A 17008-nucleotide genomic window follows, 5' to 3' on the forward strand; every position below is an offset into this window, starting at 1 on the left:
TCATCATATTAAATGCTTTGGTTACTTTGATACATATGCCTTGAAGTAAGTGTACAAAGGAGGGATCATTATGCTTTATAATGAGAAAATGTAGTCTCAGAGAAGTCGAGCAATTGCCCACATGATGTAGAGCTGGTAAGAATCAGAGGAGGAATCCTAGACCAGTTGTTCTGATTGCCAAAGTTGGCTCCTTATGACAACTGTTTCCTGTGACACGTACAGGAGTTTTCACAAGTCCTCATCAACCCTCCTCCTGGCCCTGTGTGGATAGCACAGGGCTAGAGACTCATAAGTCTAGGCTTTGCTTTCCCCTACACAAAGAGGCATAACATTTGTCAAGTCACCTGTATTGAGCCATCATGAAGAAAAGTGATCTTGGCTGGCAGGAGATAAAATTCTGTCCAAATTCACAGAATTATTATTAGTGAGGAAACTTCTAGAATGACCTAAACCTCATACTTCAATGCTAAAAGAACAAAGTGAAGAAAACATCTATATTCCAGATTATGATTGCTAGAATATGAAAAATGGACGTATGCTCAGTAAAGTTGCAAAAATGTTCTTCCAATGTATAGATATATCAAAGCATCATGTACACCATAACACGCGCAATTTTTATTTGTCAATTATACCTTAATGAAGTTGGGTAGGAGGAAACTGGAAAAAATGTCAGGTAAATTAGTTAAAATATTAATAAATTTCTACTTCATATGAAAATATGCTGTGATCATTATAAATAAAAATGTGTCATGAAAAAGGGGTTGAGGTCAATAAAAAAACGTTTTTATAATATGGTGATAGCACAAAAAAAAAGAAAAACCCACAAAATTTAATGCATGGATAGAATGGGGATCCGCTGCCACCTCCACTATCCTCCTATTACATTTATATCCACTGTTTTATTTAGATAGCTTACAGTTTTCCACCACTGGTCTATGAGCAAGGGTTTAGCTAATAAGTTATGTCTCATGCTCCTTTCCATGTCCTTAGCACTGAGCAGAGCCTAGTACATTGCTGAGCAGACACTGTACCCAGCATTATTTTATAGGTTTCTTTTGTGGGTTTCCTATAGCTAATCCTAGTGGAGGCAGAGAGAAAAAACTGAAGGGTCTCTTCACTTTCTTTTAAGGCTTACAATTCCACGGTCCTTGGGAGAAATGGATATAAGTGATGTATCGGAGGCGTTCACTCCTCAGACTTGTACTTCCTCTCACTGACCCGAAACAAACAAACCTCTTCTAAAAAAGAATCTGTGTGCATACTGGCCTTTTGCAGTGACAGATGATGCTGTCAGAGACTTGATGGGTAGCATGAGCCACCATGAGAAAGGATCCATACATAAAGTACACAAAGGAATAGGAGAAGTACATTCCAGCAACATTGATCGATTCCCGCATTTCATTGATACCACTCCCTAGTGTACTGCATGCAGCCTAGACTGAAGGGAAATTCCTATAAAGGGGGCTGATGAAGGAATATCCAAAGCTTTGAGTGATATGTGCATGAATCCCGGCAACAAGAAGTTCCGTCTGTTGACAAACTCAGCAGAAGCAAGAATATGCCCATAGTTCAAAAACAGCCTTGAGCGTCAAAGTGTCTTTGTAGTAAATAGCATCTGGTTGGCCTTGAATACATGGTTCACGTTACAAGCCTAACTATTTCTGTACCCCCCCAGGAGCCTGCAGAGCAAAACCAGCGTTTCAGAGGGAAGGGTTAAGGAGAAATCCTGAAGATAGCTGAATAATCCCTTTGAAATAGGCTGGTCACTCCTCACTCAGACAGTAACTTCAAAAAACAAGGATATTCTAAGAAGAGAGAACCCTCTTCCAGTTATAAAGAGATAAAAATCACACTTTTAAGTCAAAGGAATTACTTGTGAATTTTCCTAGTGGTGCTTAAAGAAGCTCATTCACTTCTCTTTTGCTCCAGGAGCAGGTCTCATGCCTCTACTCAATGAATGGGCTTTAGATCTCATAGCATCTATACCCACTCGTGCCAAATGCTTCCCTTACACATAATGGGCGAGCCATCCTCCTCTACATATCTTAAACGTGCCAGGTACAGTCTTAGCATCCTCTGGACTCCACCTCCATACCAGGAAAACCTCAGCTACTCCTCAAATCCATGTCAAGTGCTTCCCCTCAAAGAAGCCTTTCCAAAGGTCTCAGTATAAATATGGCTTTCTTCTGCAGTATTATTCCTCAGGCCCTCAATTTTATGGCAGACCCTCCTGTGATTTAATGGTTCCTTAAATCTGTATATTTGGTCAATCCAATAAGCTAAGAAAATCAGTATCTGTTATCTACTGAACACTTAATACATTGAGGCATTAGACTAAACCCTTTGTAAATACTATGGTATTTAATCCTTAAAACCAATTCATGTGGTAGCACCTACTGTTACCCCTGTGTTGCAGATAAGGAAAACAGACACAGAAATGTTAGGTGTCTCACTCAATGTCACACCACCAGGCTTGAGTCCAGGCCTGATTCAAGATCCTGTGACATTAACCACTGGAGTGACCATAGCCTAAAAACATCCTGCATCTCTCACAGAACCATATACTTTCATTTTCCATGAGAAAAATCATAAAACGCCCTAAATTTGACTCCTGACTTCTTAATGCTATTCAGTTATCTAATATTTATTGAGAATCTTTCATGTGCGAAGCACGAGGATAGATGCTGGGGATAAGATGAAAAAGATTCTGCCCACAAGGAGCTCATAATCACCGAATAGGGGCTCAGTAACCTTTGAAATCCAATTACCACAAATATAAGCCAATTATTGGAGGCCTCAAGCTGGCACATGCTCAGTTTCTACTTCAAGAAGCATTAAGCTTGGGAACAACACCATATTGATACATTAAGAGTCCCAGGGCTTCCCGACTGTCAATCATTTGCTATGTGACATTCAGCAAGTGATGTTCTATCAGCTGATATATGAAATTGAGAGACTGGGCCACATCAGTGAATTCACAACTTGGCCTATCATCCAAATCCCCTATTCAATCATTTTTATTTTATCACCAAATAAGTACCTGGGTTAATGGATTAGGCAATGGACTTTGACTGATGTTGTAAGACTTGGAACAACCCAGAGAGAAGGGGAAATCTCCTCAACCACTGTCTTTTTAATAACATAGTCAGTTCCTCTGGATTTGTGGATTCCTTATTTGTGATTTTACCTACTTACTAAGTTTGGGGAAAACCAAAAACCAAAACCCATGGTGCTTTTTTACTCATTCACAGACATGCTCAGAGTAGCTAAAAAGAAAAAGGAAGAAATAAAGAGGAAAAAGAGTAAGAGAGAGAGAGAAGAAGAGAAAGAGAGAAAAGAAAGGAAGAAAGTTGAGTTGCCCAAGATACATGCTTGACATGTACACAAGGAGATGCTCTGCATCCTTGGTTCAGCTTTCATACTGGAAACAAGTGTCCTTTCCACATTTCTATTTAGCATCACATTTTTTCATTTTTGTGTTTGTTGGTGGTAATTTCACCCTTTGAAATAGCCCCCAAGCCTGGTGCTGAAGTACCATTTAGTGCTCCTAAGCACAAGAAGACTGATGTGCCTTACAGAGAAAATCTGTGTTAAGTTTCATTGAGGCATGAGTTACAGTGCTATTGTGCATAAGTTTAATGTTAAGGAACCAGCTACATTATTAAGTAAGGCGTCTCTAAGCAAGACCCCCACAAAAAACAAGGTTATGTATTGATGAACTGATGAAAATGTCCTGACTAGAAGCTCTCAGGAAACTGGCCCTATATTCTTAGAAGCAATGACTCAGTTTTCACTAATCCAGTATTAATGGCAACTTTATAGAACATAGCTGTCACAATGAAAATTGATAGTGTTTGTGACCATGCAAGAAAAGAGTTCTTTACAAAGATCTCTGAGTCAGGTCAAGGAGTAAACTGTGGCATTACAGGCATAATCACTAAAACAATGTGAGAAAAAGGAGAAGGACCATGTTGATAACACTGAGTATATTTGAAGTGGGACAAAGTCACCTCTAAAGACCAAACCTAAAGGTGGAATGGGAGACTGCTTTTCAATATGAGCCATTATGCACTATGGGATTTTTTTAAGCCATAGTTAGGTTAAATAATCACTATTAATTTACAGTGATAAAAATTGGGAGGGGTTCATTAAACATCTCTAGTCCGCCTTGCCCTTCAACTCCAAGAAACACCAATAAGTCATTTTTCTCCTATCGACAAATGTTGTTCACTTTACCCCAATTTCTTGATCTGTAAAATGGGGAAAATAATAGTATGGATCTTATGGTTCTTATATAGACTTAAAAAAAAAGTAATGTATATGAAGACCTCACATCATACCACTAGAATGTAAGCCACAGCCACAAGGAAGGCACAGCGTAAGGTGGTACAGTCAGGTAGGAGGATCATTGTTCCTGGAAGCTTAACTCTGGATAGAACTTCTTAGATCATGGGAACATATTGCTGGCTGCCCCCATTTGCCTCCTCATTATAGCACTTGGTTTGGGTAACCAACCTTTCTTTTCTTTCTTTTTTTCTTAAGATTTTTTAAAATATATTTATGATAGAGAGAGAGAGAGAGGCAGAGACACAGGCAGAGGGAGAAGCAGGCTCCATGCAGGGATCCCGATGTGGGACTCCATCCCGGAACTCCAGGATCACCCCCTGGGCCAAAGGCAGGCGCTAAACCACTGAGCCACCCAGGGATCCCCCACATTTGATTTTCTAAGGCTCATTTCAGCACCAATCATTATCAAAAGGTGATGTTTAAAAGCAAACTTTGGAGTCACACAGCTCTGAGTTGAGTTCTGACTCCAACATTTCCCAGTTACAAGATTTGGTTCAAGTTAGTTAACATCTCTGAGCCATGGTTATGATAGTATCCTCCTTGAAAATGGTCAGAAAGATTAAATGGAATTTTTAGTCAAGGTCCTCTGAGAAGTAGATGCCAACACAGAAATGTGCAAAAACATTATTCAGATGGGGAATATTACATAAACTGTAGAGTTTGTTTGGAGTGATGAAAAAATTAGAAATAGCAGTCATGGTTAGACAACATTGTAAATATAACTAATGCCATGGAATTGGGCACTTAAAATGTTTAAATGGCTTATTTTGTTATATTTCATCACAATTTCCAAGAAATGAATTTATTAAGGGAAATATATCTGAGACAAAATGGAGAGAGACCTATAAAAACCATCAGACTATAGTGCGGGTATGATCCCAAATGAAAAAGAGTAGAAAGGAATGTTGAATTCAAAGTGTCCTAAATCACAGTGAAGTTTAAGTCAAGTTCACCAAGGCCAAACGGTGTTGACCATCTCCCAGGAATGGGGCTCCTTAGTCCCTCTGCAGTTACTGGCTGAGAGAAGACTATGAGGAGCAGATTATTGGCAAGAAGGCATTGATGGATTTCAAAGCAGAGCAGCTGAGTTCTCTGAAGCTGGAGGTTCCAAAGGTTTATTCTCACAGCTGCAGAAGGATCTCTGGGTTAAGGTCGCTTTCACCTTGAAAAGGTGGGGGAGAGTAAAAGTAACAACATTTCTACAGCAACTATCAAAATCAATGTCAATTGTCATCACCATTATCTTTATCTCACTAACACTTGCTCAAAGTAACATACAGCCAACTGTAATGAAATCATTTCCAAAATTGTGTGCTAGTTGTAGTCAGTCTTATGGTGATACTCATGCAGACATCTTAAATTGCATAACAAACATTGTCATTGTTAAACCTCTGTTCCATAGATGTACAGGAGGACAAGGAAGGACTCAAAAATAACACAAGTGTCAAGAGTTATGAATGGAATTTATGCAGCGCCTTCAAATTCTTCAGTCTTCAAGTCCAGCATATGCCTCCACTGGCATGGGTGCTATCACATTACTCCTGTATCATCTACCTAAATCATTTCATCTCCAGTCCAAGTAATCAAGAGACAGAAGTCGGTATGGACTTTTCCTCCTCAAAAGTTAGGTAGGAAGCAGCTTCAAAGCAGGTAATCCCATCTTGCTTTTCATGGCTGCAAGATTACAATCCTGCAATTTCCCATTTAGATACCTAGGGTGATTCCTGTGCCCTGAAGACAATACATGTTTCACATGTTTCATGAAGTATTCCTTTAAGAAAAAAAGTGTTAAAATGTTAAAAAAAAAAAATTCTTCATCTTCCCAAAAGAAGTTAGTCACTTTTGTTTAAAAATCAGAGTAGATGACTGGGAGACTGGGAGAGAAAGGTAGATAGAAAGGTAGGTTTAAACAGCATTTGCACCTTTGAAACTGTTATCTCTCCCTAGTCATTTAATTAAACAGAATCCAATATATGTCATGTATCCTTTGGGGGTAAAAATGAATCTGTAAAGGAGCAGTAAAATTTTAAACAACATGGGCATCTGGGCTCAGTGGTTGAGTGTCTGCCTTTGGCTCAGGGCATGATCCCAGATCCAAGGATCAAGTCCCACATCAGGGTTCCCGCAAGGAGTCTGCTTCTCCCTCTGCCTATATCTCTGCCTCTCTCTGTATGTCTCTCATGAATAAATAAAATCTTTTTATAAAAAAATCTTAACAAAGGAGGGTTTCCTTTCTATGGCTATGCTTTCCATCAAGTAAAGGCTGCTGTTTGTCTTCCTATTATGATTTCTCTTACTCCTCTTTCTGATGAAATACCTATCCTCTATGGCCAGAGGCACATGATCCTTGGTTGGTCCAGGAAATAATCATGTGACTCAAGTAGGCCAATGAGAGTCCTTCCCTGATTTGCTTATATACTGAAGGGAAGAGGGACCAAGAGTGGGAACCAAGTCTTCCCTCTTTCCTCCAAGTAACTAGCTTTGTTTTATTTAAACCTGAACTTCCCTTTACCACACGAAGAAAAACCTTATGTGGGAAAGAATCAAACACAGAAGCAGTGCTGGAGAAGAAAATAGAAATTTAAAAAAATCAGTTAAATCCTGATGACACTTCAAACTCTTAGTGCAGTCCATTCTGAAGTCAGCTCTACCCACGTTTTCTAACACTAATAGTTGGGCTACATCATGTAAGATGTCAGGAACCTATAAGAAAAAGAGTAACTATCATATAAGTACCCTAAGGACAAATTCCTCTGAATTAGGATAAAATATTGTATATATAGAATTTTTTTTCTTATATATCCTAATAATTGCCCCCAGCTCATGATAGGATGTGTGTTGACATAGTGAAGGGAGGAGACTGTATCACCTCGGGACTTAGAGTCCTTGTAATGTGAAGGGTGGCATAAACAATATAAAAGTTAGCATTTATTCCTTTGAGGTGTAGAGATCTAACCTCACCCAGACCCTAGTATGAGAACAATTCAGTTTCTTAAAGATTCTATAAACCAGACTGGTCTTGAGGGAGGTCACAGTTACTGAGAGGTCATAATTAACATTTGTGATCCCAAGAAGCTATTAGTAACACAATTATTAGAACCAAGATTCAACATAAGCCACAATGATCTGCTGAAACAGAGGGTTCAATGACAAATTATTCAACTTTCTTCCATTTGAAGATAGTAACTGGCAACCACTTGTCCCTTTGGAGGATTTGATCTGTAAGGCAAATACAGAATGATTTAGAAAGGTTTTCAGCACTTTAGGTGAAGAGGGATATAGACCCTTAACAGTTGGATATCTTCCTTCTTACCCCCAAGCAGGAGATGGTACTCAAAATCAAACAAACATGTAGAATAGTAAGTACAAATAAGGGCAGAATTGCACCACACTGAGCCCTCAGGGATAGGAAACCTGGTGGTCCTGGATATAGGTAAAGCTGAGACAGACACATCCCACAGGTCTCTCAGGGAAGGTGGTCACACCCACTTTTTATATCATTGCTCCCCTGCCTGGAGCTGGGACAACCCTCGGCATGGGTAAAAGTCACTGCTGGCTGGTTATATTGGATGACACCATCTGCTACAAAATGAACTCCAAATAGAGAATCCAGGTCTCATCTGGAAAATGTGGGTTAGATAGTTCCCATGATTGCATTATTTGACAGTATCCTAAGAGATTTGGTCCAGGTGTTAGACACAAACTTCACACTGCCCTCAGTTCCAACAGCAGCTCTACTATTTATCATCACAATCCCATTATCTCTATTACCCCACAGGTGCCCTGCTAGTCACAAGAGGAAATGATGAAATGTCACAATTTTCATAGCTACCTAGATATAAAAATATTTTGCTTGAGTCAATCTGAAAAGTATCATTCCTTACAGATTGTATAAGCATCCAAGTCTCATGAATAAAGGACTGCTCCCTTTCCTGTGAATCCTACTGCTTCCCATGCTCTCTAAGAACACTTCAGGAAAGAGAAAACCTGTCTGGCTGAATCCACTACTGGTGCATGCTGGGCTGCTCAGCTGGGTCCTCACTGCTCTTAGCAATGCATGGATCTCCTTATGCACCAGACTACATGGACATTTCTATCTCAACTCCAAATTATAGCTCCAACTGCAACTGTTCTAAAGCTTTAACATTTATTTATAGCCTTTATCACAACTTTACCACTTTATTCTGAGCACAAGGCCCTTCCTACACTCTTAAAACATAGGGTTTCTACTCTGAGCTTCTTTATCTCACATCTGTCCCCACTTCTCTCTTCCCTTTGCCTCAACACTACCTACCTCCTACTCAGCTCCACTAGACAGTCAACATAGCAGTCTCTCAATTATGTTCTTTCTTCAACTCTCTCCTTTCCAATCCATCCTCAACATTGCCTACCAGCTTAATATTATATTATAGCACCTCTCTGACTATTTCACAAATACACTCCATTTTTATCAGATGTACTTTACCTAAACATCTTCCTAACCTAGTTCTCAAGGCCTCAACCAAAATCTACATTTCTAGAATCACATATCATTCTTCGCTTCTAGACAGGCAAGCTCCAAATCTTGCCTCAAGCTTCTGTGCCTATGCATCACTGCTCAAGTCACTTCTTCCACCTTGAATGTGCTCTTCTCATTGCAGGCTATTCCAGGACTCCCCACCACCTCTGTGTCAGATGATACATTACTGACTACATAAAGTCTTGCCTGATTATAGCTCTCACCTCTGCACATTCCAAGCCCTTTATAGCAATGCTGATTCATACCTAAGCAGATAATTACTGAGTGGCATCCACAACCCAGACACTATGTTAAGTACTAGGATCACAGAAATAACAAAGATAGTGGGGTAGACAGTTACTAAGTCATAAGGAATATGACAGGGTTAAGTACACAGTGTTACAAAATTCACAAATGTGACATCATCAAAGCTTGGTGGGTACCAAGATTTCATGGAGGAAATGATATATATGCATCTAAGTTAAATCCTGTAGAAGAAGTTAGAGTTATCCAAATTATGAAGTAGAGAAGTGAAGGTCTAGTTTTCAGCATAGAGATTGGTGTATTCAGAGAAATGCATATGGTTCAATATAGCTGGAGAAAAAAATTCAAAGAGGTGCTAGAGTAGTGAGAAAAGACTAGAAAGGGAAACACATCAGTTCATCAAGAGGCTTGTGGGCCATGTGTATGAACTAGCACTGAAGGAAGTGGGTAAAACTGTAGTGTATACACAATCCTATTTGCATATGGTGAAAGTTTCCTGCAACAAGTGTATATTAAAAAATCAAGTTGTTGTAGTCAAGTACATGAAAGATGAAGGTGTGGTACCCACTAATACAGTTCCATGAGGATGGAAAGTAGAGTGCTTTGAAAGCTAGTAAGGAGGTAAAAACAATGATTAGCTACTGACCAGGGGAAGGTGGAGGATGAGAGTCCAGTGACCCTTAGGTTTCTGGCTTAAACAACTATTTGGATAGGAGGACCATTGATGGAGATGGGGAAAGCTGGAGAAGAAGTGGTTTGGAATGAATAGAATATGAAATGCCTGTGATATTTTCAAAACATGATGTACTCTCCAACAGATAGATCAGTGGGTATGGAATTCAAGAAAATGACCTGGGTTTAAGTTTTCAATTTGGGAAACATCATCTACAGGTAAATCATTCAGTCACTGTAAATGATTAAATCAACCCAGATAAAATGTAGAACATAAGGATAGAAGAGGGCAAGGATGAATAAAAATAGAGGCTCTATGGGAGAAAGTTTCAAACAGACAGAGAAGATGAAGGCCCACATGTAGGTGCTCAGAGAGGGTGATACCACAAGGAAAGAATTTGAAGGAGAGACCACTGAGAGGTCAAGTAATGCTTGGGCAGGCAATCATCCTTAGGATTTAAGCACAAAGAGATCACAGATGACCATGGAGAAGGTGTTTGTATGGATTGGTGGGATGAGATGCCAGTTGCACCTATAATGACACCCTTTGTGTACACCTTGACAGGAGTAAGAGTCTATGTCTCCTGATGCTCTTTCAAGACCCCCAACTAACCCAGGAGCTATAGGATCCGTACCTGTGCACCTTACACACTATCTCATACACAGGAGGCCTTCCTATCAAGACTTATAGAAAATAAGCACACACTTATGTTTCTCTTTTTAAACACTTCATTTGGAAGCATAATAAAAGTTACTTGAGAGAGGAAAGAAGAAACGTGCTTACAGCTGCTCACTGACTTTATGTGGCATTTGTCTATCTCCTCTTCATATCCAGGTATTAATCATGCTCTTTCTTGCTACCTCTACTACTGGGCCAACAGATAAATTTAATGAGTGGTAGAGGCTTAAGGCACAGCCTCAACCAAGGAATACACCACACTTTCCCCTCTATCTAGTCATATTTAGTTGATGCTGCTAAATACATAAGTAAAATAAAAATAAACGAGGCTGGTTTTGCTTCCGGCTATTTCCGCCTAGGCTTTTTGTGACCTCTCTTGAAGAGTGGCCCCTCATCACTCAGACAGAGGAGAGTTGTGTCAGCAGCAGTCCAAGTAGCCACCACCTACTTATTAAACACTACAAGGCAGGCACAATGCTGGCTTTCAACAGAACTTGTTCAGTCACATCACAGTTCCATTCAAAATCCTCACTGGCTCCACGTTGTCTAAAGAATAAATTTAATTTGCTTTGTATTTAATGCCTTTAATTCATTCAAAACAAAGCAAAACTAAAAAACAAAAGGATGGATTCAGTTAAAAGGCTGCTATCAGATTACAAAAATATATGTGGGCTAAAAGTACCCTATTGTTTGTACCTCTAACAAAGTCGGTCCTAAAACAATGTCCTTGCCAATTAAATAAGATACCAAAACAAACACAAAAACCTTCTTTTCCTGGCTTAATTTATTAATTATGGCACTCATAATTTTGTTACTGTTGGGGCTCATTGTCATGATGGATTATGCAAAAAGTCTCCAATAGATAGTACCTTACAAAGAGATTACTTAAAAACTAGAAGCTTAAACACAAAAGGGAAAAGGAAGTACTCAGCAAAGGATGCTGAGTGTTAGTTACTATTGTAGATTATTCAAAGAGCCCCATGCCAAGGGAGCACAAAACTGAGCATAACAGATTGGCAGAATTAAGAACTTGTTTCTTCACCATTTATACCATTTATCTATTTATTGCCTTTTGGCTCCAAAAATCACCCTTGCTTACCTGCACTGTGAAAATTAAGTTGGGCCTAAATAATTTTCTTTTGCCACTTGGCATGATGTTACACCTTATTGGTAGAAGGAACTGAAGAGACACTTAAGCAGGAAGGGCTTTTTCTTCCTGGTTCCAGTGTGCTCACCAAACAGGCTTCTGCAGCTCAGCTGGCTTCTCTTTGCCCAGCTCCTGTTGTGCAAGCTGGTTCTCCAGCATCTGGCTTTTACAGCATGGACAGATGCTCCAACATCCAGCTCCTGCAATTCAGGCAGCTTCTTGAACACTAGCTGCCTTTAGTACATAGTGGTCAGTAGTACTTGGGAAGTTTTATATCAGAAAGTCTCCAAGGAGACACCTGTGAAAGCTTTCCACAGCACCAGAAAGAATACACTGCCAACACACTCTGCCATAACAACTTTTCTGGTACTCAGTAAGTCACAGCCAAACCTCTCCAATGAAATCTGGGTCTCCACCCTGAAGTAGGTCATAGCCTCAGATACTCTTTCAGCTTTGGAAGAGTAGCTGTTCCTCTCATCTAATATTCCTGTCCTCTTTATTCCTACTAGCCAACCCCTCATTCTCCAACCTCCTGTAACAGTTAATTCTATTAGTCTGTCTTGGTCAAGTTACTGGATGCTGTCTCCTGACTGGCCTCTGATACAGCACCTCATATGTATGTACATATGCATTCCTAAGTTGCAAAATGGGTATAAACTGTTTGGAAGCCTCCCAAGCAAAACAACAACACTCTTGATAACCATGATTTTTTTATCCTCATAGTAGCCCCATGAGACAAATATTTTATCCCCATTTTACAGATGGGAAACTGATGTGTAGAGTGATAAACTTACTCACCAATGGTACCAAAGTCATAGGAGATACAATAGTTATTACCATCAAAACTGACAAGCCATGTCTCCCCAAAACTGGAGAAATTATTTAAGATTGGGGATTATTCTGTTTCTCTTAGCTTCACCTTTAAAAGGCAGGATTCATGCCCAGGATAACTGATTCAGAAACCTATGCTCTACATTGCTGTAATGTATGCACAACCTCCACTTTGCAACATATCATATGCTATTTCATGGAGTATGTAGGGGTAAAAGTGGCTTCCAATACAGACTTCCAGCTTGCCTTAGACTCCTGGAAATTCATAAAATTCTTCCCATGTCCAACTTGGCAGTCTGCTATCATGAAAAGGGCATAGCCAGAGACCAGTGACTGAGGGGAGCTGATGTCAATCAAGAAGCTTCTTGGGCAGTCCGGGTGGCTCAGCCGTTTAGTGCTGCCTTCAACCCAGGGTGTGATCCTGGAGACCGGGGATGGAGTCCCACAACCCTGCGTGGAGCCTGCTTCTCCTTCTGCCTGTGTTTCTACCTTTCTCTCTGTCTCTGTGTCTCTCATGAATAAATAAATAAAATCTTAAAAAAAAAAAACAAGCTTCTTCTATGTGTTGAAACTCAATGTCCAAATGATAAGCCAGCATTTTTAATACAAGGGACAATTAGTAGCATCAAGACTGATTAGGTCTTTCCAAAACTGGGAAGATAGTTATGTTAGGGATCATTATTTTTTTCCTAACCTCCTTTTAAAAAAAAAAAGCCACCTGAAAGCATTTGTTGAGGGAATTTTTAATGACTTGTTAAATCTCAACTCATTATTAAGAAAAGACTTACATCTGTGAAGGATTAGATATTGTGCTCCATTCTCCTCTCACTAGAAGTCATATTAACCTCCAAAAGAGTGGTGCCAATGGATAAACAGAGAACACCCTAAATAAGAACTGTTTGAAGCAAAAACCTTCCTTGAAAACAGCTACATCTTTTTTAGCTCCATCAAGTCCTGGCTTAGAACTCTGTTTTGCTTGAATCAAAGACCAAGGTGGGCTGCCAACAATGACTCCCTGATGTCTGCTGGAGGAAGTACAACCCCATAGTCTAGAACTCAAGGTCTTTAGAGACTGTCTTTTCTTATTGGCATAACAGCATCTTCTCCACACCGAGCCCTGAGATTCAGCCAGGACTCAGAAAAATCTCCTCCAGTTGTTAAAATACTACAATAGTTCCATGCTAGGCAAGTAGCCCCTTCTTCAAGATTTCACATACATGGAAACACAACACCCCACCACCCTTCCACAATCCACCAACCAAGGAGTTAAATGCTTAAAACAACCAAGAGACCTGTAAGACCTGTTCCAGGCCTTTACCAGCATCAATTCTGGTTCATCAGTGTTCCTGCCAATCATCTCCCCAAAACTCCTGCCTCTTGCGTGCCCTTTGCCAGAGCAGCTGAGGACCACAACAGGAGAAAGGGCATTCCTGACATTGGCACTTGTTACTGACATCCTGTAGATAGATGTGTGATATCCATGTAGATCCTGTGGCTGTGACCATCTACCACCAGTCTGCTCTCCCGGAGGTCAATATCATGCAGCTACTAGTGGAAACTGCATCTTCCAGGGGATTTCAGCTATCTAAGATATTCTGGGTTCCACAAGGAAAAATGAAAAAGTAGAGAGGGTTACAATAATAAGATTCAGCCCACATACTAGCCAAGCACTATTCTATCAATATGGATGGTTCTATTAGGCACATTAGCAACAATAGGGAGGCTGCAGGATTCAGAAAAGTGGTTCAGATCAGGTGGCATGCTAGGTATGGGTCCCCTTATGCCCTCCCCATTGAATTTCACCTCCATATAATGGGATGAGTTGTTTAAAACCTTCTGAATTCTCACCCATTGTTAGAATTAACATTAATTACATTCATAAAACTGATAGCTGCCACATTCATAGCATGAACCATGCTAACTGCATATTAACTTATTTGAATGCCATAAATATTATGACATTTATCCCCATTTTACAGAAAAATAAACTGAGGCACAGAATGGTTATTAAACTTTTTTTTTTTGTTATTAAACTTTAAAAGACAGAGCCAAGATTTGAACCAGTCCCTCCAGCAACAGGGCTGTTCCCTCTCTCTTGTCCTGAAGAATAAAGTTTGACCTAATCAAATATAGCATTCCAATAAACTTTTTGTGACATGTTTGATAATAAATATATTATTTTAAAATTTCAGACAGTATTATAACATCTGGGAAATTTTGAATATACTTGCTCTGAGTTCGGCAGAAGCTGAGCTGATTTAACACCATGCACGTTAATGGGACAGTTGTTGCAAGGATTTATGCAGTTCCCCATGTCAAATCAGGATTCAGACTGAGGCATTATTTAGCTAGTGATAGATCAAATTAAAGATCCCAACAATTCTAGTATTAAAAATAGTATGAAAATTATTAGAATATTATTAATGATTTTTACTGTAAACTCAAATGGCAGTTTAGAGAATAAAAAGGATATAAGTTACTAATTTTCATATGTTAATGTGTTACCACATCAGTAATGTGGTTTATTTGCAACCAAGTCCATGCCCCAATATCAGGTTTCCTTTTAGTCAAACTTGCCTATGCTTACTAATTAGCTTTCATTCCTACTATGACAGCCACTAGTCCCATTAGTTCATTGACTTCATCCACACATAACATTTCTAAAGCTTTGCCCTAGAGTTCCGTTTTACCTGTCCTCCTCTTAACTGCCTGTAATGAGTTAAATCATTTCCCCCAAAATTCATGTCTTTCTAGAAATTCAGAATGCAAGCTTTGAAAATGGGATCTTTGCAGATTTTTTTCTCTTTATTCAAATTCAATTAGCCAACATATAGTACATCATTAGTCTCAGATGTAGAGTTTAATAATTCATCAGCTGCATAAAACACCCAGTGCTCCTTACATCACATGCCCTCCTTAATGCCCATCACCCAGATACCCCATCCCTCCACCCACCTCCCTTCCAGCAACCCTCAGTTTATTTCCTATAGTTTAGCACCTCTTATATTTTGTCTTCCTCTGATTTCTTCCCATTCAGTTTTCCCTCCCTTCCCCTATAATCCTCTGCACTGTTCCTTATATGTGGAATATATACAGATTTAACCAGTTAAGGTCATACTGGAACAGAGTCAGCCCTAAATCCAATGACTGGTAACCCTTTTAAGAGGAAGAGACACAGAGTCAGAGAGAAGCAGCTATGTACAGAAGCAGAGATTGGAGTGATGCAGTGACAAGTCAAGGACCCCAAGGATTACGATGAGCCACGAGTAGCTAGGAAAGACACATGAGACCAGTTCCTCCCTTAGAACTTCCAGAAAGGGAGGTGGGGCGGTGGGCAGCGCTGAGCCGGGCAGGCCTGGGGTCCGTGACTGGGAGGTCCCCGGGCTCCAGGGCCTGTTAAAAAAAAAAAAAAAAAAAGAACATCCAGAAGGAACCAATTCTACCCATATCTTGATTATAGATTTCTGGCCTGCCAAACTACAGATGACAAATTTCTGTCGTTTTTAGCCATCTAATTTGTAGCAATCTTTTAACCATTACTCTGGAAAACTAATACACTGCTCTTAAAACCTATGGCCTACCATCAGCTCTCACATTTAGTGGGTATCAGAATCACCTAAAAAACTTGTTGAAACATAGAAGTGAGCCCCAGCCTGGGTTTGAGAGGTTCTGAGTTTCAATAGGTCTGAGGATGGGCAGGTCTAACAAGTTCCCAGATGATGCTGATATTGCTGGTCTGGGGACTACATTTTGAGAGCCACTAGGTCTATACAATCCATTTTAGCACTTAATTGCATTCAGTTTAGAACTTCATTACATCATATCTTACATCATGTTTATAATCAGTTCATAAATACAAGGTCTGACTTTTCAGTGATCCCATGAGTGCCACAAAATCCATCCTTTAACCTACTTTTGTTTATCCACAAGACATAATGGTGGCTGGCACACTGCTCAATTGCATAGTCTAAGCATAATGGTTGAGAGCACCAACTTTATGCTCTTAAATCCCATTTCCTCATTTGCAAAATGGGGCTGCTGGTTTTTAATAGGAATGTTTGTTAAGATCAAATGAGACAACATGTGAACGGCCTGGGTTCTAGAATGTGTGCAATAAATGTTAAGTCCTATTGTTTATGGACATTGTTTTTATTAATGGAAAAAAGTTGGCTACATCTACATGGAGTCATATAAAACAGTGAATATGCCAGAGCTGAAACCCAGAACTTGTCCGAAGTCTCAACTCAAGATGTTACAGACTTTGTGCACATCATTCAGCCAGACAGCCTCGAGAAGGAAAGTCTACTCACAGAGATATGGTGGAAATTGAGACCTACATACCTTAGTTAAGAATCAAGGCATCTGTTGGTCCTACTCTGAGCTTCTCTGGCCCAGCTATTTCAGCTCTTTCTCAGATCCTTCATAATAAAACCATTCCTTATATCCCAGTTTCAGAATCTCAGCTCCTGATTACTCTCCCCATTATTGTTTTATCTCAGTCTCTGCTTTAGTCCTTTACCCAAAAGCAAGTTCTTCCAAGTCTGCATTTCCATTATTTTATCCTGTTCTT

The sequence above is a fragment of the Canis lupus genome, chromosome 4 (genome assembly GCF_003254725.2).
Source record: "Canis lupus dingo isolate Sandy chromosome 4, ASM325472v2, whole genome shotgun sequence".
In the NCBI taxonomy this organism is placed as follows: Eukaryota; Metazoa; Chordata; class Mammalia; order Carnivora; family Canidae; genus Canis; species Canis lupus.